General features: G+C 41.7%; 1 protein-coding gene and 1 long non-coding RNA gene across 2 annotated transcripts in view; one reads left to right on the top strand and one right to left on the bottom strand.

Moving 5' to 3' along the window:
* LOC131482544 (uncharacterized) overlaps positions 1–26975 on the bottom strand; it is a 251294-nt gene that overhangs the window by 67604 nt on the left and 156715 nt on the right. The window lies entirely within an intron of this gene.
* CDH20 (cadherin 20) overlaps positions 21712–26975 on the top strand; it is a 201127-nt gene continuing 195863 nt past the window's right edge. The window contains exon 1 of the mRNA XM_004579457.3: positions 21712–21815. The gene's annotated coding sequence lies outside the window, so the exon portion shown is untranslated. The remainder of the gene's footprint in view (positions 21816–26975) is intronic.

Here is a 26975-nt window from a genome sequence, read left to right as displayed (position 1 = left end):
ATATTTTTAACCTGACCAGCTTCCATTCTGATAGATATTCTAATTAGCGGCAGAACATAGTCACCAAGAATTTTTTTAAAGGTGGTGTAAGGTACAGAAAAAGAATGGGCTTTGGCACTCATGAGGTACTGGCAAATCAGTGGCATAAAACCAGGGGTCTGCCACTCACTGATGTGTTTCTTCATTCAAACACATTACACTGACCAGATCGTTGAAGATCTTCACAGCATTGGGCAAATCATAGTCTATGTGCTATTTCCCTCTCTTTACTTATATTGGTCTAGAAGTCTCACACAGTGAAAGTGATGTTTAAGACAGCACAAAGGGAAACTTGGGGGGAAGGATATAAAATCAACTGTATGCACTTTGGCAGAGAGGGCTATGGAAAGCAGTTACTTTCTCTTTAGTTTGAGACAGGGCTAGGAGAAGATCTATCCTATAGCAATATCAGTCATTTCCTTCCACTCCAGACTGCTTGTCCCCAAAAAGGTGTTTACTCAATGCTTTGGAGAAAACTCCAGTTTTAACCCGGGAAGGAGCTCCCGCTGTGTTAGCACCTGTTGAGTAGAGTTCTCTGCACGAAAGCCTGGGCACCTGGAGCACACTTCACATTTTCTGAATGAAAGCTCAGATGGCACCAGGACTCTGTCATGGTCCTGCTTTTTCCTCAAGATGGCTTTGGTGACAAAAAGGAACAGCCAAAACCTTTTCTGCATCAACATCTACCAAACTTTCGCAGATTGAAGATACTTCTTATACATGGAGTGGCAAAGGCTCTGGAACTTACTGGCTGAGAACCCCTGATCATGTTCCCCAATACATGTGAGAAAGCTTCTGTTCAGACTGCACTAGAGACTCAACACACAAACATCCACCTCCGAAGGCCACGGTGCTCATCAAGTGTGTTTAAGATATACCACACAAAGTACTGATGAAGAGGCATTTGATGCTGCAGTTTAAGGTATCACTTGGGACACCACATTTCGTATCAGAGGGCTTGGGTTTGAGCCCCTTCTCTGAATCTGATTCTAGCCTCTTGCTGATACACGCCTTGGGAGACAACAGGAAATGACTCAATACTTGGGTCCCTGACACTCAAATGGGAGACCTAGATTGAATTCCTAGCTCCTTACTTCAATCTATCCTGGCTGTTATGGGCATTTGGGGAGTGAACCAGCAGATAAGCGCTGGCACTCTCTCTATGTTTCCATCTCTCTCTTTCTCTCTCATAAATACATAAACATTTAAAATGTTAGAAAGGCAAAAAAAAAAAGAGGACTGAAATATGCTTAAGTAAATGAAAGAAGACAGTCACAAAAATCGTAGTATGTGGTTCCTTCCAGGGAAAGCCAGAAGAGATATCTAAAGAAACAAAAGCACATCAATGGTTTTCTGATGCACGGGAGTGGATGCTAAAGGGATCTTATAAAAATGCTCTGAATTCGATTGGTAATGGCCACACATATCTGTGAATATACTAAAACTATTGAACTCTACACTGACAGTGAATGGTTTGTGAATGATCTCCCAATAAAATTTTTAAATGATATTTACTTAATGCATGTCTGTCATATATTTAGTATTTCTTAAATGTCAGCCATTATAATTTATTAATTCATTCCACAGATATTTATTAAATTCCTGTTATGAATCAGACACTGCTATTTTCTTTTTAACTTTTACCAGTTTTACATTTTAAAATCTGGAAAGTACTTTCAATATGTGTATGAAGTATGAACAAATGTTAATATTATAGGAAGTATCAATAATACTTTTATAATACGCTTCATTTGGAAAAAGTAAAATCAATTTTGGAGAGTAGAGGTTTTTAGGTGTTAAATTTTAACTGAGGGAATGGGATTGCGACACGGCTTGTTAAGCTGCTGTCTGTGGTACTGGCATCCCATATGGGTGCCCATTCCAGGTCCAGCACCCTGCTAATGTACCTGGAAAAGAGAGGAGTGGTAGCCCAAGCGATAGGGCCCCTGCCAACCAAATGGGAAACCCATTGACACCCCAGGCTCCTGACTTTGGCTTGGTTGAGCCCTAGCCATTGCTGAGACTCCCATTTGGGGAGTAGAACTGAAAATGGAAGATTTTTTCTCTCTCTTTCTCTCACCGTCTCCCTCCCTCTCTCTATCACTCCCTTTGTCTCTCTCTGTAATGTTGTGTTTCAAATAACTAAATATTTACATTATGACTTGAGATACAGTCAGTCATAGTCTTGAAGTCATATAGGCATTTTAAGAATACTGACAAAAAGTATTCATTTATTCAAAACTGGACTTAATTTATTTATAGTCAATTTAGAGCATTTTCGAAACAAGAAATACATAATTTAGTGGAACAGAACAGTTCTGTGTCTAAGGTTTGAGCATTTCCTATTTAATAATTATCAAAGTGAAAATCCACATTGAAGAGCTAAAGACAAATGACAAACAACGTTGAAAAGCCATATATGAATCTCAGAAGACCGTAGACAATGAGCTACAAATGCCATCATCCCTGTTATATTTCCCATGACTTTTATAAAATAATTAAATTCATCTTCCCATTGCCCTTCTCCCTACCTTCAAGCACATTCATTTCCACATTACAAGAAAGACTGAAGATAACCAAAAAAAAAACACCAAAAATCATAGTAATAAGATAGAAAAAGGAAATAGGATTCTAAAATTCATACCCAAATGGGAAATTCTTTAACAAACATGAAGCATTTGGAGCTGCTTAGGCAACTGCAGAGACTGTAGTGGTATTGAACTGTGCCAGGCGGTGTGCATGCCAGCTAAGAGCCCACTGCCTTCACCAGACTGGCCTGGAGCACAAAAGAGAGAAAAGCAGAGAATTAACAAGACCGAGCAGCCCGTAGACAGATGCCCTCTGTGGACCCTTGCTCCTTTGTTCTTCACATCAGACCAGGTAATCGCCCGCTAGCGATTGTCCTCAACTTTCTAGCAAATTCTCAGAAACAGGGCAGGGTGGAAGGCATTGAAGGAAGAAACCAAACCTGAGATTTTTTGGCTTTGGGGACTGGAACCCAGCTAGGAAAAGTAAGTCTGTGCTGGTGCAGGATTTTTATTTCACAATAATGCCCTCATGATTTCTGTCTCCGTAGACACTGCATGGGCCTGTGCATTCAGTTTCCTAAGCCACCAAAAGCCACTGATAGACAAAGTTTTCCTGAAAAATGAATTACCATGGGTAGATTTTCTAAACTCGTAGGCATACTCAGGATTCGTTTACAAGCACAGATTTCAAAGCAAATCAAAGAAATTGAAGAAACTGAAAAGGTAAGAATTTACTCAAAGTCTATTACCAAATTTCAGTAAGGTCCATAGCAATATTTCTGTTCCTTAAACACATGATTAACTTACCTATCCTGCAACATTAGTGACAATCAATTGATATTATTAACATTTGGGTCCTGGTGTGATATCTCAACTGGCTAATCCACTTCCTCCAAACACCAACATCCAGTAATGATGCCTCTTCATGTCCTGGCTGCTCTACTGGTAAAACAGTAGAGGATGGCCCAAAGCAGTGGGACCTTGCATCTACATGGGAGACCTGGAAGAATCTCCTGGCTCCTGGCTTCAGATCGGCCTACCTCCAGCCATTGCAGCTAGGTGAGGAGTGAATCAGCAGATGGAAGATTTCTATCTTTCCTTCTCTGTGTAAATCTGCCTTTTCAATAAAAGTAAAGATTTAAACAAATCATTAACATTTTTACATTTTTATAGAAAAATGCTGTTTGTTTCCTCTTATAGTTAGATTAGACAATATAAAACAAAACCATCGGCGCCACCAACATCATCATATGATCACAAGTGGTTTTGCATTATACTAAAACTTTCAACTTTTTGATGAATTAAATCTCCTGTTATTAGTAATATCTATTTGTAGAAAGAACTAGAAGCACTTTAACACAATCATTTGTTAAGGAAATCTTGGCAACTATCTTCCTGGTATGGTCTTATTTCTCTAGCTCAACATGAAATTTTCTGAGAAAAATGGCAGGTTCTGATGACTTTTTTTCACCCTTTGTGCTACAACTACTGTGTAACACATAGTATGGATTCAGAAACAGTTTCCAAAATAACTCAGTCATCGTCACACAAGACAATAACTTATACTTGGCACTGTTTTATATTACATATTTCATGCACTGATATCCAAAATATCCAGAAAGGAGTTTCACCATTTATCTCCATTAAAGTAGTTTGGAATAGTTGTTGGGAAAAAAGCAAAGTCACTAAGGGTCATTTACTCTGTGCCAACGAAATAGTTCCAATGACCATAAGGATTCAAATGTGCCAAGAATGACCCTGCTGGTCTATCATCCTCCCCAAATCGTACTTGCCCATTATGCCCTCCTTGGCTCTTACATCCAGAACCCCACTATGGAGGCAAGCTCAGATAAGGATGGAAAGGCAGGCTGACACAAGCCCTTCCTGTTCAGTTGCAGTCAATGCTACTGGCGGTGAGCCTGGGCCAGTTGGAAAGTACACACAGGGCTCCTGACAGCTGCCAGACTCATGCCCTGTCTCCCTTTTCCTTTCACATGCTTCACTCCTGCCTTTCTGTTAAGGATACATATTGACTTTGTGGAACCACTGCAGTGAGCTGTAAATGATGCATTTAATGAAAAACCCTTGCGTGGTGTTTGAGAACACAAACAATGTAGTGCAATCATTGCTGGGCAGTGATGGGTGTTGTAATACCACATTCATCTGCTTCACTGGCAAGACAAATGTACCAATTGGAAATATTTCAAGGGTCTATAGTAGAAAATGTTAACGAATATTTTAATGACATTCATTATTTGTTGTTTCCCTTTTCCCTATCATGGTAACCCTTTATGTTTAAGGACCAGTTACTCTTTTGTCTGAATGCCCCAAATCTTGAAGCACAAAAAGATTTTTAAAAATCCTTCCTTCAGAGGGATTATACTAAAATTTGGAGTTTCTTTGGAGCTCTGTACTTACACTACCACAGTTGTTTCAAAACTGTCTTCCTTTTTTGTTTGTTTTTCCAGTTCTTTCTTCAAAATAAATAAACAAAATAAATAAGATTGGCCATCTCGGTCTCACCAAGAAACCATTGAACTTACCAGGACAATAAGATGCTGAACTTTATGCTTGGTAAATACCTCCAATGAAAGAATGTCAACTGAATTTGAACTATGGAAATGCAACAAGGTGGAGCAATCCGCTGTAGGGGGAGGGTGTTGGGAGGGGTGGAGGGAATCCCAGTGCATAAAAAATGTATCACATAATGCAATGTAATTAATTTTTTAAAAAAATGAAATGCAATAAAAATATGTTTTAAAAAAAACAAAACAAAAAAAAAAAAGAAAAAGATTGGCCATCTCCAACATGATTGACCAAGTTCAACCCAAACTGGAATCTGCCAGTGCAGGGAACACACACAAAGACTTGGTTTCGATGAGACAGGAGACAGTTCCCAGGGTGTCCACACTCCCTCCCATTGTGCCGTTCACATTAACAGGAAATGCGTCGCTGTCCCTGGATTTCATATTTTCTACAATGATCACATAAAACATAATGCCCTGGCACTATGAGGGTGCATTTCATGCTGGAACCGGACTCAAGTCCACCAGCTTGTGTGAAGCATGACTCCATTGCTAACACTCATGCAACAGCACTGACAACAGTGTAACCAGTGACAACCACAGGCTAAGCAGCCCACCACTCTTCCAGCTTGCTCTTTGCCAACATCTGCTGAAGTGGAGTTCCACAGACAGAAAGAGAAAAGCTGGCTCAGTGCTAACCACCAGCAGGTACACATGCCTGCCCATCCCAAACCAGCAGCCTGTCTCGTGTCCCCTACACTTATCAGAAGTCACAGAGGTACCAATTGACTGAACTCACAACACCCCAGGCCCTGTCTGTGATAGCTTGCTTCTCAACCACTTGCCCTCTAATGGCCGATCTAAATTCTGGACCAGTGTTTCTTTTCCTTCTTAATTGGAATTCCTATTCACTCTGTAAACTAGGCGATACGTTTTCTGGAAGATTTAGTATCAGTGATGACGCAGTCTGTACTTGCTTTGATTTGTTTTTGTCATAATCTAACCACTAGAACACACTTACAAATAAAGGCACAAACTTTCTCTACACAATAACTAAAGAGCTGGTCGATCCTGATGGATAAAAAATGATCAACTTTGGTTGGATGCTATAGCAAATCATTTATAGTCTCTCACATTTAATTCATACTATACTATTATCACAAATCATGTCTTCATGTTCTTTTCTCTTTCTTTATAAAGGAATCTCTTTCTATCACTTCAATGTGTTTCTCTTCTTTCCCTCATAGTGTTACCTGCCTGACTTCAATAGTACATAGTAACTGTGCGATACTGGGGAAGATGAGACATTGCCATTGCTTCCTCTCCATGCTTTTATCCTAGGCAACTGGGCTTTCTTCGAGAACAGTAGATTGGCTTCATGAAGACGCCTGCTTAGAACATCACATGTGACATCAGTTCTTGGTCCTAGCTTCTTTATTTCCTGAAACTGTATAATAATGATCTGATTGTTCCCATTCTCAACCCATCAGTTTCTGTTGTATACATACAGACCTTTGGAGCTTCTCTGTGAAACTTCACTATATTTCCCTGTTTTTTAAAAAATGAACTTTTATCTTCCAGCATCATCATCTCCTTCCCAACATCCCTTTAGTTCCCCATGTCTTCCTGTATTCCAAGGTGTATGTTTTCTTGCAGACATTACCTTTCTGCCAGACAGGTAAAATAAATGGCTTGTACCCCTGTTGACACATATTACCTTTCTCACAAAGGATCATACAACTATATGACTTACCACAAGTTACAGCCTGCTGCTAAGTATGTGGTTAAGTTTACCCAAATAACCCAGAGGGGCTAACACAAAATTTCCAACATTGAATGAAGTGTATATATGATGACACTTCAAGAATTTTATACAAGATGAAATTAAAAGGCAAATTTATTTTTGTAAAAAAATGAAATCTGGGTCCGGCACCATGGTCTAGTGGCTAAAGTCCTCACCTTGAATTTGCCAGGATCTCATACTGGCACTGGTTCTAATCCCGGTGGTCTCACCTCCCATCCAGTTCCCTGACTGTGGCCTGGGAAATCAGTTGAGACAGCCCAAAGCCTTGGGACTCTGCACCCATGTGGGAGACCTGGAAAAAATTCCTGGATCCTGGCTTCGGATTGGGGAGTGTATCATTGGACAGAAGATCTTCCTCTCTGTCTCTCCTCCTCTCTGTATATTTGACTTTCCAATAAAAATAAATCTATAACTCTATATACAGTTTTTTCATAATTCTGTGAACTCATTGAAACTCTCTCAGGCTAGGATTTCTAGGCACATGGCACAGTAGTTAAGACTCTCTTTAAGATGTCTACAAACTATTTTGGAATGCCTGGATTCAAGTCTTAGCTCCACCTCCTATTTCAGATTCCTGCTAATAGGCATCCTGGGAAGCAACAGGTGATCTTCAAATTTTGGTGTCTTTGCCACCCACATGGGGAACCAGATTGAAACATCTTCCTTCACCCTGGCCCAGGTCTGACTACTGTAGATATCTAGGGAGAAACCAGCTTATGGGTGAGCTCCAGATCTTCCAAAGGGTAGCAAGAACCTAACTATTTGGGCATGAAATGCTGCCTTTGGGTAAATTACCAGGAAGTCCAATGTTCTGCTGTTTAAGTGTATTGTGGCATTGTAGGTATAGGCAAAAATAGAAAATGTAGTACCATACTGTTTAAGTATATTTAACAGTTTCATTGAGAATCTTCATTTTATTTTGGAATTGAGATGGACACTGCAATGTATCTTCACTTCCCAGTATGCCATTCTCCATTATACAGTCCATTTGTCAAAATATATGCATGTACATTGTTACCAATATATCTATTGATCTTGTATTTTGCATGAAAGTTTCCTCATATCAGAGAGAACGTAAGATATTTGTCCTGTGGGGTTGGTTTATTTCACAGAGCACAATGATCTCTAGTTGGGACCATTTTTATTGCAAATGGTAGAATTTCATTCTTTTTACTGGCTCAGTAATATTCCATGGAGAAGATATACCACAGTTTTTGTTTATCCATCCCTCTTTTGACAGGTATCTGGGTAGTTTCCACATCTTTGCTATTGTGAATTATGCTGCTGTAAATGTAGGGCTGCAGGTCACTTTCTCATATGCAGATTTCATTTCCTTTGGATTTATTTCCAAAGTAGGATATTTGGATCATAGAGTAGATCAATTTCCAGTTGTCCCTGCACTATTCATACTGACTTCCATAGTGGCTGTACTAACCTACACTCCCACCAACAGTAAAGGAGGGTACCTTTCTCTCCACATCCATACCACTAGGTATTGTTAACAGATTTGTGAATGTAGGCCAATCTCACTGGAGTTAGGTGGAATCTTAATGTGGTTGTTATTTGTATTTCTCTAATATTTAGGGAGCCTAAGCAGTTTTTTGTATGTCTATTAGCCACTTAAATTTTCAACAAATGCTCTTGGGACAATTGGATATCAGCCCACAGAATTAGGAAGCAAGACCCCCATCTCTTACCTTATGCAAAAATTACCTCTAATGGATCAAAGACCTAAATACACACCCAGAAAACCATCGAACTATTAGAGGAAAACATAGGAAGCACCATGCAAGATATAGGCATTGGTAATGGCTTCTTGGAAAAATCACCAAAAGCACACGCAAAGTCAGAATAAACAAAATGGGACTAAATCAAACTAAGAAACCCCTGTACACCAAAGAAACAATCAACAAAAGTAAAGAATCCACCAACAGAATGGGAGGAAATCTTTGCACACTATACTCAGACAGGAGGCTAATATCCAGGATTTACAAAGAGCTTCAGAAACTCAGTGACAGTAAAATAAACAGCCATGTGAAGAAATGGGAAAAGGAAATGAGCAGGGATGTTTCAAAAGAACAAATTCAAACAACCAAGGATAGATCTTAAAAGTATCCAATTTTAACACACTAATAAACCAAGCTGTGTCTGCCTTCCTAGCCTCTGCTTCTTTTGCTGTGCTAGCATCTCCCCTGGGTTTCTTTCTGTAGGGGTTGGGAAGTCAGCATACAACAATAAACAGAAGGAGGATTTGGTCCTATTTGCCTTGGAGTTTTTTTAAAGAGGGATGGGCTGCAGACCAGGAATCCTTTAAGTAACTTATTTAATAATCTAGGAAATAGATAGTAAAGACTTCAACAAGTAGCTGTGAGGCTAGGGAAGGAGGCAGAACTCAAGGAAATAGTTAGGAATTGGAATAGATCATAAATAACTGTTGCATAAATGTTGAGGATGACTAAGAAGGAAGTATATCCAGAAGTCTCTGGGGTTTCTGATCTGCGTGACTTGAAATGTGCTGTTCTCTGAAATAGAGGGTGTTGGGAGAGAAAAACAACCTTAAAAATACACAGGTGGTGAATTTGCTTTTGGCCAGATTGACCATGGGCATCCTAAGGTATCCAGCAGGCAGTGAGTTAAGTGGAGGCTCAAGACTGAGGTCGGAACTCTAGACAAAAAGTGGATAAGAAACAGGTTGGAAGTCATGGGCATAGGGGATATCCATCAGAGAGCATGCAAAGTATGGTTGTGGGAAGAAAAAAAGAAGCTTATCAGATAGCAAAGGGGTAGGAAAAGAGAAGCTATTGAAGGAACATAAAAAGCTACTATCAATGTTGAAAGAGCAAAAGAGAAAAGTAGAGTCGAAAAACAAAAGAGAGTATTGATAACCAAGGGGGTGTGATATTTGAGGTTTGTGGAAGCCCCTCCCTTGAGTGTGAGTTACATTTAGTAGCTTGCTTCTCACCAACAAAACACAGCAGAAGTGAGAGATGAGGTTATAAAAAGACTGCCACTTCACCTGGGATACTCTCTTAATCCCTCTCTGGAATCACAAGCTCTGGGGGAAGCCAAGTGGCATGTGGAGAAGCCAGGTAGTAAGACACTGAATCTTGCGAGCCACTCTGGAACCTACTTCCCATCAAGGAAGTGACCACAGCCCTGGCCAACACACTCCAGAATCTCAAACAGAATCACTCTGCAAACCCACCTCTAGATCCTGCATGCTCAGAAACTAAACTCATACATGTTTGTTGCTTTAAGCCACTAGGTTTGGGTAACTTCTGAGCAGTGATACATAATTCACATAATGCATATCTTTTTGTAACATGTATTTTTCATGGACTTTTTGAAGATCCCTCATATGCATGGATTTCAAAGTTTTTGCGCTAGAATAAACATATTTTTCAATTCCATCCTTCTCAAAGTTTTTAGCATTCTCTTGTATAATCATTCTGGAAATAAAACTCCAAGAGTTAAGTTAGGACTGAAAGAGCTCCTGCTCACTTTGCAGCCACAGTCTGAATGCTCTGTCATATACACATGCACAAGTTTTTGGCAGGGAAGGGTCATTTTAACTCTGGTAACACTTTAGGTCAACCAGTTGGTGCAGGGGTATTCACTGAGAATCACGGTAAAGGTAGGATGGTAAACAGCACATCTGGAATCAAAACATCTGAATTCACCCTCCTGCTTTCCATCGTAACTGCCTATGTAATCCTGAGCCTGTTTCTTTACCGCTCTTGTTTGATGTCTTCTGTACACGAACGATAATAACAGCAGCACTGTGAGGTCACGGAGAGGAATGCTTGTGTAAGCGCATGTGATTCACTGGAAACCCTCCCTAGCATATTGTGAGCCTTAGTCAAAACTGACAGCTATTACTGTGCATGTATGAGGTGTGTTCAAGGGTGGAGGAGGAGGAGGAGGAGGAGGGAGAGAGAGAGAGAGAGAGAGACTTCAATCTATACTCTCACAATGCCTAAATCTTTTCCATCAGTCATTCTTTATTTCCAATACTGCCGTATCTTTCCTTTGACATGCATTTTTTCTTTGTTGATTTTTACACATCTGATCTTCTCCCTCCTTGATTCATGATCATAAAACCTCCACTCCTGATGTTATCTCATATACCTTTAGAACAAACATTGACTTATACCTATTCCCAAATCTAACCAACTCCTCTGAAACCCTAAACCTGATCCTATGGACAAGTATTACAAACCCACACAACTCATTTCTTAATATGCAGGAGCCTTGCTTCACATTTCAGCCCTGTGTCTCAAAGCTACATCACCATGTGGTGGGGCATGCTTCAGGCCTCGAGGAACCCGAATCTCTAATTTCCCATCTGCTGCCTTACCTTACACATTTTGTAGGTTCTGTATTCTATTTGCTATAGGCCGTATTTTATTTCTCTTCTCCTTTATTCATACCTGTTGTTCAGGTCTCATTTCTATAGATTATTCATTTCTTATGGTCTTGGAGCTCTCCTGTTAAGGCTTCTTGAAGGTTCCCCACCTCCCTTCCTGTATTGCATTGTGGCTCTGTCTTCCGGAGAAACAAATTCTCACAACCTTTGTCGAGCAGGGTCTCTCCTCATCCCACATTGTTGACAGCTGGCCTAGCTTATCTCTGTGGTATTGACACATGTGCTTCCTAACACCCCTGTAGTTGTTTTCCTGTGGCTCCTGGCATATCATCCTGCCTACAACCTGTAGGTGGTGCCCTTGCGCTGGTAAGGGCAGAATGGACTGCCCTGCTTCTTCCTGGGCCATGGAAACACAACTGCACAGCTGTGTCCAGCCGCCTCACTCTCCACCACCTCTAGGAGCTCACTCCTATGCCATTGTCCTCCACAGCTGAACTATTTCCGCTTACAGCATAGTTGTGGAAATGATGTCATAATTTGTGCTTATAACCTGTTTGTCTTTGAACTCTGACAAAAATTAGCTAAAAAACCATCAGATATTAGCTACTTTCTTTACACTGTCTCCTCTGGAGAGACACTCATGGTAGCCATCCTCGATGATGCAATTGAAACGATAGAAGGTGTGCAAGTTCTGGCTGAAGTTTCTAGCACAGTGTAAGCAAGAAACAAATGCTAATTACAGTTACTATTCTTATCATTTCAACATTGACAGCTCCATTCAACAACAAATGGCACTTTGTCTTTGCTCTTTAGGTTAAAAAAAAATTCTCTGAAATATGGCTTAGCCCCATTTTCTCTGGGGAACATTTCTATATTCCCAAATAAGTCATTTTCTTTTTCAAAAATATCATCATCCTAAAAGAAAGCCTACTCACTTGAGTCCCACTGTTTTATTTTTGGAGAGAATTGTGGAAATTTTTACTCTTAAGCACGCTAAGCAGAATCACAACAAATCTCTTCTGAGTTAACTGTCCTTTTGTATTCCATCAAGTCTCCAAAGTGTATCTGTTTGCTCCATTGATCTCTAGCTCACAGCAAACTTCTTACTGGGAAAGATTTGATTTACTAAAACATATTTCCCTTGGGTGTATTTAAATTACCTGGTAGTGTAGTCGGCTAGATAATCTCCTGTTGGACAGATGTCCCATTCCTTATTTAAAGAATCTGCACAACAAGAGTGCTTTGGATGGCACGCTCATGGTGTCGTCTGTCTTGCTGACAAACTTCCTAGACTCTCATTACTTCTGCATGTATTCTCTTCCTTATGACCCATAAACTATATGAAAGGCAAAACAGACAGAACAATCATTTAGGACTGTAGCAACTGCCTTTTTCTCCTCATTCTCATCATTCCCATGTCCCCTTCTAGGAAGCCTCTGTAGTTAATTCGAATCATGCTAAAAAGTTAAACCTGAAACCCTCTGTCCCAGCACCAGGTACCCACTCAGATTATACACCAGGGAGTTTGCAAAGTCAGACTCTCCCTGAACTCTAACTGCCTTACATCAATGCCCAGGCTTCCTGCATGGCCGTAGTTACATCCAGAGTCTGTTTGCAGTGTTGTCTCTCACAACTGGATCTCTTTTGAACCCCCAACCAACCTGATGACACATCAAGTTTATAGGTGAACAAATGCAGGAAAAAAAAAACCCTTACCTAACTTCCATTTGATATAGAACTATATATTTCCAATCTGGTGCTTTCAAAAGTGTGCCCTTTTTCTTTTATGAACAATTGTGGGAAGGGTGGGGAGGGTGGGGAGGGCTGGGAGGGAAGAGAGAGAGAGAGAGAGAGATTTATTCATTCCAAATATGCTCAACGGGATTTTTCAGTGCATGCTGGCCTAGTGTGAAAACATTTCAATTTTCAGTCTTTGTCCTGTTTCCCCTTGTGTATCCCATACAGACAAGCTGTTTTGCTTGTGTAAAAAAAAAAGAATTGAATTAATTGATTCTGTATAGTTAGTTTGGTTTATGAATCCCCACGATTTATGAAACACCCAAAAGAACATGGCAAAGATGACTCCTTATAGTTCCTGCCTTTCATAGGAAAATGACAGTGTTGGATTTTGATCAGTTCTAAAATTTCTTACATTTGAAAATTCTGATTTTATTATTATAGTAGCAGCACAAATGATATTGAGCCAAATACTTCAATCTCCTTTCTTATAAAGATAGTATTTCTAAATGTAGCTATATGCAAAACTCTCTTACTAATGATAGAGAGTAATCTCTAGTATTTATGTATTATGTGTTGGAATTTGCTAAATAAAAGCAATTGTTAGTTTAAACATCATAAGAACCTTTTGAATGAGATACTACTATTACACCTACTTAGCAGAGGCGGAAATAAACAAAGCAAAATAATTTGCTCAAGGTGACTGGCAAGTAGCAGCAGATCTAAGACTGAGACTCAAAACATGGTGTCTTCGCTCCTACCCAGTATTGCCTCTGTTTTCTTTCCACTCTTTTACGAATTAAAAAAAAAATGCAAATAGTACCTATTAATTCTCCAGAGTCATACAGTATTAATTTTCTAGTTTAGATCACCTTTAAAAGGAATGTCAATATGCGTATTCCCTGCAATTTTTTGCAAGTATTTGTTGCATGAAGGTTTCAAAATAATATCAAGAATAACAAGTACTTTTTTTTCTTACAAAGGGACTTGCAAATTGAGTTTCCTTCATCTGCAAAACCTCCCCACATAAAGTTAGTCATGGCATGTTATACTTTATTTTTAGAATCCTTTATATTCTCTTAACATTTGGTATAGCTGAATATCAAAATCACAGTCGTTCTATCAATATGTGAAGACTTTACTCACATATCAGGGAGTCATGTTCAAAAATTGACTTGTAGTCCTTGCTGCTTTTAGGAATTTGTATTTTTCTATGGTGTGTGCCTGCCCAGTTTCAAAGGACTTCTGGTGAGTAAAGAGTGATTATTTTATTACGTGTATGTATCATACTAAGCAGACATGTGGTTTAGCAGTAAATATGTTTCAAACACTTTCTGTCATTTATCTTGTTTTTGATGGAGCATCAAAACCAAGACAGTAGGCCAAACCCCTAAAAAGCGAGAACATAAATTGCTACTCGGTTTATGACAAATTAGATTCTTATGTGAAGATATAACAGTTAATATTATTCTTGTCTCACGTGACATATGAAATACAAATAACAGTAATGAAAATAAAAAAGAGTATTAAAACACATTCTTCCAAAAGATATGCCATTTGAAAGTACACCATTAAAAAAGTGATGATTTGAACATAATTGTTCAGTTTCAGGAAAACAGAGATTGAGTGGCCAAACAAGTTGGTCATTACAAACACACATTGTGATTTCCACACACTGATGCAGTATGTCACAAGTCCCGAGATACTAGCATCGTATCTAGGAGAGCAGTCGAAAGGGCAGTATTGGAAGCTTAATTTAAAACCATCAGTCTCGTTATTGCACACAGTATGACATAATCCAAGAACAACACTCCGCCTTCACACCATTAAAATGGCTACACGTATTATATTCAGACAAGACATATTTCAACAGTTGAGCTTCAGAACACCATACAACCATTGCTCATCATATGGTTTGGACATCATATGCCCTAATAACATAATATATCCAGGAGAGTAAGCATGAGGATTTTACTGCTTAGTTTTCTAGGGCTGTTAGAGCAAATAACAGACTTACTAACACTCTGCTCTAGAAATCAGAAGAAATTTATTCCAAGGTGCTACATGCAGGTAAAGTTGAAGGTCTGTAAGATCTGAGTCCCTTCCTGAAGAAACCACATTTGGTTTCTGGAGGCCACCCTCAATTCATAGTGTGTGGCCTCTCCTCCCTCTGCAAAGCCAGCAAGGACCAGTACAGAATCCAGGGTACCGCTGTGACACTGTCCATCCTGCCTGCCCACCATACTTTTGAGCACATTTTAGAGTGGATTGGAAACTCAGGAGAGTCTCCCTGCAGAGATGACAGACAATGAGAAGCCCCAATTCCCCTTTCGTCATGTACCTGACAGACACAAGTTCCGAGTAAGCGCAATGTGGACTCCTTGGCATTATGAGGAATTAATCACAGCACTTAAGTGATTCAAAAGGAAGCCTTGATTAAAACATCTAGAAGGTCACATGAGAACGTTTCCCAGAGTTCACTGGGAAGACATACTCTAGTTTTGCAGGCTCTCAGCTGTGTCTACCATCAGCTCCACCGGATTTCACAAACTCGAGTTGTTTTCAACCCCAGAATGCTTTTTTTGCCCTCCATCAATTCATGAAGGACACGGAGGACCACCTGTATCTGTAGCTCATGAAGCCTATCACTAACCAAGATCAATATGTTGCAGTTCCTCATTTTGCTTGATGTTCCACATCACTTTTTTTAAAAATTAACTATTTGAAAAGCGAACCAGCAGTCCCTCTTTCTCTCTTCCTCTCTTTCTCTATGCTTCTGTGTCACTCTACCTTTCAAATAAAACTTTATTATTTTTTAAAAGAACAAAGCATCTGTTGAGGCTGTCATCTGTTGAGTTGTGCACACAGTATGCATACCTGCTTGAGTGTGTGCACACAGTATGCACACCTGCCTGAGTGTGTGCACATGTATGTGCTTATGTATGTGATAGTTGGGTATGTGGTAAACAGTGGCTAGAAAGAGGCATCCAGGACAAACATGTAAAAAAACAAAACTCATGGAAGTATCCGTAACAACATGTTACATGTTAACAACAGGTTACATGTTAACAACAAGCTATGATGCTTTCTCTCTCTGCTCTTCTTTCCAGTTCAGCTGCCACACTGCTGGTTCAGACTGTCAGCACCTCTTGCCTCTGTTGCTACAGGTCTCCCAGCTGGACCTCATCACTTCCATCTCCCACCCTCGAAATGATAGACACTCAGACATAAACACAGTTGTAATCATGTCATGCCTCAGCTCAAAAGCAACACCTTCTTTGTTGTCTTCATGATAACATGCATTTGTCTATCTGGCAATAAGAATATCTGAGTTCCATGCACCTTTCTAGATTTACAAACTTTCAGCATCATGGATACATGTAGTTAATTCAGTCACAGCTGGCACTCAAGTCCCTGCTCACAGTCACAACTCTCCCTCCCACATAGCAATAATGTCCATACTTCAGAAATCAGACCAACACATACTTCCATAGAACATCCCTCTGTCCCTTCCCCATTGGAAAAAATCTTTCTCTACTTGCAGAGCCCCATAGCACTTTGATCCTTAACTAGAAATCATTCACTTCTGCCTCAGATCTTTTACTTTGCTAAATATCAAGGTCCCTCTCCCAGATTATAAACTCCTTGAGAGCAATCACTAGTTTTATTTCTCTTTGAAACATCTACAGTAACTAGCACCTTGCCCATAGCAAGGATACTGTATTCAAGTTTGTCTGATTCAGCTGAATGGATCAGCAATGTCACCTTCCAGAATGTTGTCACAAGTACTGTGTCTCTATGGCTACTTTTTCTTGGAGGGGATTGTGTTGGGATGTAATTTTCTCCATTACAATCAAAAACACAGTACAACACAGACAGGTATTGACAGACATCAACTGTGGGGAAGCCGATTTCTTCTTCTGAAAATGACCCAAATTCACTGATTAACCCACAAATTCAAAAGACAGAATGAGCATGTACATTACACAAAACCCAAAATAAGACAGCACAAAACCTTAAAATAGCCTTGGTAAAAGCAATAAAAAAAATCATCTGAATGATACATTAATGCTATAGAAAACGGAGAACTAATGCTTTAATAGGAATTCTCAATTTTGTGAATGTTGTTGTGTGTGTGCATTTTAAACCACAACAACTTCAGTAGTGAATGTTTAGAGAAAAGACAGACTGCAAAGCCACAAAAGTGCTTTCGCCGTGTCATTGTCATCACTTCTAGGAAATAATGATCATTGTGTAAGTCCAAAAATATCTTGAATGGATAATACTGAATTATCTAGATCACCAAATTGCATTAGAAGGGTATTAGCTGACTCAGGAGACTAATTATAATGAGGTATTGAGCTGCATATCTCTCATCTCAATCTTAAAACCATAAAGCATACCATACAGGCTGTGGCTGCCAATCAGGGCCAGTGTGGGATAGTGAAAATAGCATGGAGCCAGGGTCAGGAAGCACAGATCTGTCATTAACACTGTAACCTTGGGAGCTCTTAATAAAGGTCAGCCTATATGAGAGAAAGCAGATCCCTCCCTTAGAGGACCACAGCAAAACCAGTGTTGAAAGCCACTCATTCACAGAAAACACTCTTGAGCTGCAGAAAAATCCGAGCGCTCATGTACACACACACGTATACACACACACACGCACATTCACTCACCTTTCCTATACAAATATTTCTTGTTTAATAGGCCAGTTTAATACTACTGTTAACTAGATGATTATAATTTAAGCAAGTGTTATCCATCCATGTCCCAAATAATAGTAGCTGACGTAAAAATAATCAACTGCTTTCTCATCCATAGAATCTATCAGCCAGAGGTCAAGGTTAAAATTATTGTATTTGTTTCTGAACCTATTTTTGGATAATAACATCATTATATGATGCTTTTGAATTTCCAAAGCACCTGCCGACTATTTCCTATAATCCTAAAAGCCTAAAAAAGTCAACGAGACACATTTTGGAAAGTGTGCAGGGATTGGCATTGGTGGGTTTCTGAGTGTCCCTTTACCCCCCAACTAAATTTGGGATACAAAAGTGATTGCAAAAAAGCTCTGCTTGCAGGTTACTTTGGGTGACCAGCAGAAGCAACATACCGGGTTCCAGTTATTTCCCTGGCCATCTTGGAATTTCCAGGGGAATACAATTATACCAGAATCAAAGGAATACGTGTGTATGGTATGGCAGAGCCCAGGTAGGAAGAGGGAGATGTCAAAGATGGCTCCAATGGGGCTGGCTTTGTGTCACAGCATGTTCAGCCATCTCTTGAACCACCAGCATCTCCTATCCGAGGGCTGATTTGAATCCTGTTGCTTTTCTCCCATTATAGCTTTCTTTTCCATGTTCAAGAAAGCAGCACAAAATGGCCCAAGTGCTTGGTACCCTGCCACCCATGTGGGGAGACCTAGCTGGAGTCCCTGGTTTCTAACTCCCACACGACCCAGCCTTGGTTCATAGAGTTACCAGGAGGGTAGAATGAAAGAGCAATTGTAAGAGCAATTTGCAAAGAGTGAAGCACTCAGAAATGAAATATTGTTATTTCCACTTTGCAGTAGCACCAATTTACTTCTCTCCAAAGGAAAATGCCCTGTCCAAGAAAACCCCCTTTCCCCAACATTGCCATCATCTCACCTGGATTCAGGCAGTGTAGCCACCCCACTGCCTACAGAGATTCTTGAGGAAATGATGGTCTTATTTCATAAGTCATATTAGCATATTCACACAAACATGTCAACATCTGAAGATTTTCCCAAGAATAAAGCTTGAACATGCTGAGGATTCTCTCCATAAAAGGAGAAGAGTACTAATAAGAGAAAATTGGAAGTATTTAATATGTGGATAAAATATTTTTTAAAGGAAGGACTTTAAATCAAAATTTCAGGGCCCATCATAATAACTCAACTTGCTAACATTCCACCTTCAAGTGCCTGGATCCCAGATGGGCACTGGTTCTTGGCCTGATTGCACCACTTCGCATCCAACTCCTTGTTTGTGACCTGGAAAATCAGTGGAGGATGGCCCAAAGCCTTGGGACCTTGTACCCACATGGGAGACTAAAAGAAGCTCCTGGTTCCTGTCATCAGATCAGTGCAGCTCAGTCACCTGGGGAGTAACCCAGCAGATGAAAGATCACTCTGTCTCTTCTTCTCCCTGCAAGTCTACCTTTCCAATGAAAATAAATATTTAAAAAATGGAAACAAAATATGGTAGCTCCTCAACATTTTAAAGTGATTTAGTTGTGAATTCTAATAGAAAGTATACACCAGTGTGTATAGAAATTATAGAAATATAGACTAGAACAGAACAGAATGTATACACCAGGTAGTATGTGAACAGGTACATTCATGCTTAGTTATTAAATACTCAAAACTGGTAAATACAACGATTTAACCTATTTTCACCTCTAAAACTGCAGTACCAAAATGTCTTCCTTCATATATCTATAAATTTTAACACAATATATAATACTTCATTTTTTTTACTCCTTCAATGATAAAGCTTTAGTTAAGTCTAATTCTATCCCACCCATGTCTGAAAGAAAAACAAAAAAATAAGATTGTTTCTGTCTTATACATAATAAGAGATTTGCAAGCCTTTTGAGTTTCTTTTAGTTGCATATTTATTGTCTGCTTTGTGTCTAAAAATGTTTTGGAGGCTGAAAAATTTCAGACATCTATGGAAATTCACAAATAGTTTTATTTATGAGTGCAACCCTTTGTATTAGAAACAGAAGCTTTACAGGGCAGATAGGTTAAAGAGCTGGCTCACACAACCATGGGGCCTGTTAAGTCCAAAACTTACAGAGCTAATGTTCTGGTTTGAAGCTGCTCATATTCGGGAGAGAGTCTACCTTCTGCCCTATTCCAATCCTCACTCAAGAGATGAGGCTCACTTACATTATGGAAAATAACATGCCTGACACAGCCTAGAAATGCAAATGTTAATCTCATCAAATGACATGCTCAGCAACTACCTGGACACCCACCCTGTGCCTCAGCCAAGTTGACATATCAGATTAGCCTTTATACTTCATGCTTCCCCTAAAAGTTCAGTCTCTAACACCAAAGTTAATGGTACCTGGAGGTGGCGTCACTGGGAGATAATCAGAATTCAATCATGATGGTTAGAAGTAGAGGGAGAGAGATTCATGACAGCCCTATCTGACCTTGCATTCCCCTCTGCCAATCCGATGCCAGGCAGGAAACAGTGACCGCCTCCTGAACTTTAATATCTTGGCATCTAGGCTGAGTGCAAGACGCCTGAGAGAGGTTACCCCTCCTGTTCACCTTACTAAGTCAATCTCCCAAACAAAAGCTTGATTGATACAGCTTGAATTGGTGTTACAACTGTTTGGTTTGGGAAACTCTTTCTTTGGGGACACAGTCTTAGCTTACTTCCCTGCAACTCCCAACTCTTCAGGTGCCTCTGTCCCATCCCTACTAAATCAAAGGCTCAAAACCCTGTGCTTGGCACCTGTGGTGGCATATCGGGCTGATTCTCCTCGTGTGTTTACAGCATCCCATATGCCAGCTTGTGTCCTGGATGTTCTACTTCCAATTCAGCTCCCTGATATGACCAAATAGGACAGCAGAGGATGGCCCAACTCCTTGGGACTGAACCCATTTGGGAGACCCAGAAGAAAATCCTGGTTCTTCAGCTATGGCTTTTGTGTTCATCTGAGGGGTGAACCAGCAGGTGGAAGATATTTTTTTCTCTCTCTCCCTCCCTCTCTCCTGTCAGCAAAATTAAGCTCCCAAATAAAAACTAAATAAACCTTTTAAAACTTAAAAAGTAATAACTGTGCTGCTGTGACGACAAAGGAAGAAATCTAAACACCTGGAGAATTTGTTAAAAGTATGAGATTTCTCTCCCACTTCCCCTTCCTTCTGAAAATTCTCAGTCCTTTGCAGTCTCAAGGTCAAGGGTAAACGCTGTTGATCCCCCGTCTTCCTTTTCTTCTCCTATCTTGCTCTCTTCATCAGCCAACTTTGCCAGAATCCATAATTAATGCAAAATAAGTCACCTCAACTTCTGACTTCAGCAAAGTTTAGGTGTAGAGACTCCGGCCGCCCCCCCCCCCCCAGGTCACGCCCACCTACCCCTAACATCTCTCCCTCCAGACAACTTTCTTTCTCTTTGGGGAGAGCCATTTAAATATTAAAATGCGGCACCTCAACTGCACTTAGAGAATTAACCCATTTTTCCCCTCCATGGTCTTACACCACAGGGTACCAACCAGACCTTAATTGCTTTCATCTGGTGGGATTCCAGACAGCTCATCAGAAAGAGCGCACATTCCTGGCACCAATTGGCTAATTCAATTTACTTCAACAGCATTAGCCTCTGTCAGAATATTCATGAGCAAGAGAATGAGGACTCGAGGCACAGGCAGGCGGCAGCCACTCAGGCTGGGCTAGGCGCAAGGGAGGGCAAGCTCGAGGCGCGCTGTGCTCTGGGGCCGCTGACCGCGACCAGGCGGCCCTGCTCGCTAGCGGTGGGGCGCAGGGGACTGAGTCAGCGCAGGGCAGGGCATCGGCGGGGATCGGCGCGCCTGGTTTTGCCCCTAACTCCCGGCGACTGTGTGGAGACTTTGCGAAACGTCCGAAGAAGGCAGAAAACCTGTGACACTTTGGGTGGGGGGGGTCGGGGGGTGGGGGGCAGGGCGGCGCCTCCAGCGGGGAAGAAAGGACCCAGCAGGGCACCGACTGCCCAGCGAGAGAGACAGCGATGTAAGCTGGACGCCCGCCCCGAAGGAGCCTGAACCCAGCGTCTCCGGACTGTCACCGGCTGTGCCAGGTAAAACGGAGGGCTCTGGTCGGGCCCCGTGCGTCTGTCTCCCCAGCAAACAGTGCCTGGCTACCAGGACCGGAACCCGTACCCCGAAAAAAGACGCCCCGCGGTGCGCGCTTTGCATGATCCCGCGCCGCGCCCGGCTTCTCCCATGACTCCCCTCAGCCTCCTCCAGCGTACCGGCCGGTCTGAGTTTGACTTCCTCGGACTTTGTGGGGGAGGAGACGTGGACAGACCGCGGGACAGGGAAGCTATTCTCGGGCAGCAGGGACCCAGGCGTAGCTGGGCGGGTGGAGGACGCCTGGAGCTCGCAGCCCGCTGCGAGCGCTGGGGATGCTGACCCGAACCCAGGAGCTTGGCTGGCGGGGATGCTGGGTCCCTGCTTCCTCCTCTTTGGCCCCACAGACAGCGGCGCCCCCCTCCGACTGCCGACTGGAGAGGGTGGCGGCCTCCCTCCTGCTGGGATGCGCGCAGGGAAGGGGTCCAGAGGCGGAGGCACTAGGGAAGCGCAGGCACCCACAGGGTCGAGTCAGGTCCTCAGCTCCAGCTGAGCCTGAGCTCAGGGGCGCGGGAAGGATGTGGTAGGGACTAGCGTCCCTGCCACCTGCCGGACGTCGCCAACTCCCCGGATTTCCTGCCTCCAAATCCGGGCTCTGACCCTCCCAGGGAAGGCGCTAAACTGTGAGCTGTTCGAGATTTGCTAGTTGTGGTTGCCATGGAAGAGTCACCGAGGGCGAGGGGGTCAGTCCAGGTGAAAGTTTAAGGTTTGTAAGCAGACGCTACCGCGGAGTCCCAACCCGCCGCCGTTTGTCATAGCAGAGATTGCTGGCCTTGGAGTCTTGCCTGGCTATCCGCCTCTGGCCTCCGGGGGCTGGGATCTGGAGGGCAGCCCAGAGGCAGCGCCAGCGTTGTTTTTTTTCTCCTCCGTTCCACTTCTGTTCCCCCACCCCTGCTGAGACCAAGCTGGGAGTAAGAGGCCTGGCGCCAGGGTGCTGGGCAGTGGGCTGGCGGGGACACTGGGGTTTGCCATGGCATTGCCATCATTATAATAAATGCTGAGGGTGTTGGCATAAACATCAGGAAAAATTTTGTTTTCTGATTGTCATAAACTGCCTGGAAACTGAATCCCCACTCCTTTCCTTGCAAATGAAATGTCCCCTGACCACCTCTCATCTCCACGGTGACTCTCCACCAAAAGCAGTTACCGGCTTAGAAAGGTAGCGATGGGTCCTGGGAAAGTCGCCGCTCCGTCTGCCTGCGCCCCGATTAGGGATGGATGATGTGCTTCTGTCTGCCCCCTTCCCTCGCCCTCCTGTGGGTCAGTTACTGGGGGGCATGGCCATCTGGAACCCCACTCATGACCCAGCTTTTCTCTGTCGAAAACTGACACGACAGGAAAGTCTCTTCCTGTTCCAGTGACCTCTGAGATTCCGTTGGGCGCCCTCCCTGGCAGGAGCAAGCTTTGGTTCCCAACACTGGCGGAAACCACAAGGGCACCTGCGGTTGCCTTCTCTTGGCTTGGCTCTGATCACATCTCCAGGGTGCAGGCCTGGCCAGCTGAGGAAGCAGAAAGCAGGACAAGTGTGTGGGAGAATAGCGTGGCAAAGTTGAGCTGAGTGCAGGAGATGAGGTCAAGCCTCTGCTCAGGCCACATCCCTTCCAGCAGAAGAGACAGACAAATGAAGAGCAAGTGTAGAGTGTTATAAATTGGAAGTGAGCTCTAAGAGTCTACTTAATGGCTGCGGTTGCTGACTTTGGTGTGACCTTTCCTCTCAGTGCTTCTGATTGTCCCTGTGTGCCAAGGCAAACACAGCCCTGACATTCTAAGAGGACACTTGTCAGGAGATGATCCAATTTTATATCCAAGAAAAAAAAAATGCTTTGGGTATCCTGGGAAAGGAGTCTATAAAATTCACGTTTTTAATGTTTTGTGGAAAGTTTGCTACATTGCAGGTTAAGGAGACACATTTTTAGCATGTGTGCCATGTGGCTGTGTAAAATTAAAATGGGAAAGGAAGGTACAAACATAAAAATGACTTAGCATTCTTGACGTTCCTGTGCACACTCATAGAAAACATTATCTTTCATTTGGGGTGAGTTGCTGGGGAATTTAATCAGGGTTTCTACTACTGAAACACCCCCCTTTTACCTTTCCCCTCTGTAAAATTTACGACCCAGTTCACACTGGAAGGGCAATGTGACTACAGTAAATACTAGATGTTGAGAGAGACACAAGGGTTGTTAGGGGAATCAGCACGTAGGGTTTGGAGGCTGAACTGGAAAGAAAGATATTATCAACCTTGCAGAAAAGTCTTCTGGAAAAGCCAGGTGTGCAGGCTTGGTCAGGACAGTGGACCCAGCAACTGGCTGTCGTCGCTTCAGATTCGAGAAAGGGACCATCACCACATGGTCCACAGAGGCTGACCACTGCCTGGTCAGCAAAGGCTTGGTGGGGTCCACATCTCTCCCTCTGCTACAGGGTAATGGTTTTCCTTGTCATCTCATAGATCTGGCCATACCCTCTCAGACCTTCGTATATTTATCAACATTCCCCAAGTTCTGAGGCTTCTCAAAGACCTGCAGCTGTTGGGGGAACTTAAATAAATAGTGGGAAGTAACGAAGAAAGCCACTGAAAAGTAGATATGTTTTCCTCTGGTGCAGAGGTTATTGAATGCCTTTTGAGCTAGAAAATTAGCAGTTTAGAAGAGCAGGGGGGATTTCCTTGACTTCCCTCTACCCATAAAACCATTGGCTGTATTTTTTTTCTTTCCCTCATAGTAGTCAGCACTGTTTAGTTAAGCAGTTTTTACAATTTTGGACTCCAAATGGGGTTTTGCCTGGTGGTGTTCTATGGGGAGAGGAAAAAATGTAAAGAGATACGGAAGGAAGAGCTGCAGGGCTAGAACATAAATCAGTCAGAATATATGGGGGGCTGATGAGAATAGGTCTTTTCACCCTAAAAAAATGTCCACATTGGAAGAAAAAGAAGTCTGATTATTAGCATCCAGGGCTGCAACCGAGGCAGCTGATGCCGAGAGGAGCCAAAGGGCAGTTCTTCTTAGTTTAGAAACAGCACGACAGCCTCTGCCAAAGATTGCTGTAAACACGGAATAAAGATTTCATTGTGGGCTGGTGTGCCTGGAATAATTAGATAGTTAATTGTTCATTCTGATCTGGTGGTGCTGCACTCAGTAGTGCAGAGTAGCGAACATCAGAACAAGGAAGAAATAGAAAAGTAATATTTGTCACTTTCATATTCATTTGTTTTACTTTGACAGTACTGGGGAAAATCCTGGTTGGTTTTCAATTAAAAAAAAAAAAAAGGAGGAAGCCATGTCCCCAGTTCACTGCTAAGCTGGGACACACTGCTGCCATTTTACCCCTCCACATTCTGCAATGGATATGGACAAAATCTCTCACCTAAGCCTGTGACGCTACAGTCAAAATGAATGCCTTATGCGCCTAGTACTCACTGTTATTAGGTGTAAGCCCCAATGTCAATTCAATTAAAACACATATTATTTTTTGTGATGCTCCAACACTTCCTCCAGATAACTAAGGCATAAAAAGCAAATATTCCATTTTTGACATTCAATTATTTTATATCATGAAACAAATTACCTACAATGATTAATCTTTCCTATTTCATTGAGTTGCCTCCTCTGTATTTTCATGCCAATTTAGAGACAAAACGCATTTTTTAAATGATAAAGATGATTTTAGGCAAGTGAGCATCTACAGCTAACTCAGGCCATGCACTGTGATTTACTGTAATTTACTTGGAGGTGGCACTGCGATCAGCTCCTTCTGAAATGCCTGCTGCACGTGAAGACATGAGTAAGGGCCTACAGACAGCATGAAGCTCACAGAGCTGGGAGGGCAAATGAAGAAGCCTGTGTTCATTAGGTCCGATTCCTCCCTGAATCCTCACACTGACCTGGAATATGGAGCAAAGTTCATATTATTTGAATTTTGAACATTGAGTTTCAATGTTCTGGGAATAAAAGCATTGTCATAAAGAAAACATAATTAATTAATATAAGGTCACACCATCTTAAACACAGAAGATGTACATTCTCCATGATACTCATCTTGTCTCTCTGGGCTCAAGAGGTACAGCATGGTCTTTCTAAACCTTTAGACTGCTTTATCACAAATCAAAAGGGATTACAAAGGGAGAAACAATCTGAAGTATTAGAGCATATATAGTATCAATTATGGAACCATCTTGCTCTCAGAAAATCTGACTTTACAAAACATGCTGTCTACAGCAATTAAAACAGAAAATCACGTCACCACACTGAATTGTGACAACCACCCATTTTAAAGAAAAATTAGTCTTTTCTCATATAATTGTTATTCATGATTTCCTAAATAGTTTTTCAGAATAATATGCCAATCTCCTGCTAACCAAGACTGTCTAGTTAAGAACAAACCTAATTACATATGGATTAACTTAATTTTAGAACCCTGACAACATTGAATTCAAAACACTACTCACTCAAGTGCAATGAAAAATAGAAATGGCCCAACTCACCTCAAGGTATATATAACTTTTAAGTTTAAAGGGTCATGAAGGAGAGACTATTTGGTATTGGAATGCATCACTGAATAGTCACAAAAATGCAAAAGAAGCTATAAACTAGTATAGCTTCCTAAAATATGCAGCACTTTAGCAACAGTACTCATTTCTTCTTACCAATCAGTAAAAGCTGGCATTAAAGAGTGCCACGGAAAAGCACAAATGTCAAAAACATGCACAGCATTGCCTGCCAGGCAAGTGTCCTTGCTCTCAGAAAAGCTAAGCAAAGTTAGGTGCTTTGACTCCCAAGTGGGAAGGATTATGCACAGGAGAAGACATATCCTACTAACCAAAATTGTACTACCAGTAGTAGTTGATTTTTAAAATAAATTTTATCTATGTTTATGGTATGCAACTCGCTGCTTGTAAGATATGTACGAGTAGTAAAATGGTTACTATAGTGGAACCAATTAACATAATCAACATCTCATGCAATCACACATTGCTCATCTTCCTGCTTCTGGTAAGAGCATGGGTAGATAATTTAGCAAAACCCCTGAATATATTAACTATAATCATCATGTCATATATCCCACTTGTTAATCCTGTCACTCTGTATCTTTATCTTTCCCATTTCCCCCTA

The sequence above is a fragment of the Ochotona princeps genome, chromosome 18 (genome assembly GCF_030435755.1).
Source record: "Ochotona princeps isolate mOchPri1 chromosome 18, mOchPri1.hap1, whole genome shotgun sequence".
Taxonomy (NCBI): domain Eukaryota; kingdom Metazoa; phylum Chordata; class Mammalia; order Lagomorpha; family Ochotonidae; genus Ochotona; species Ochotona princeps.
This window is presented reverse-complemented; position numbering and strand designations above follow the sequence as displayed.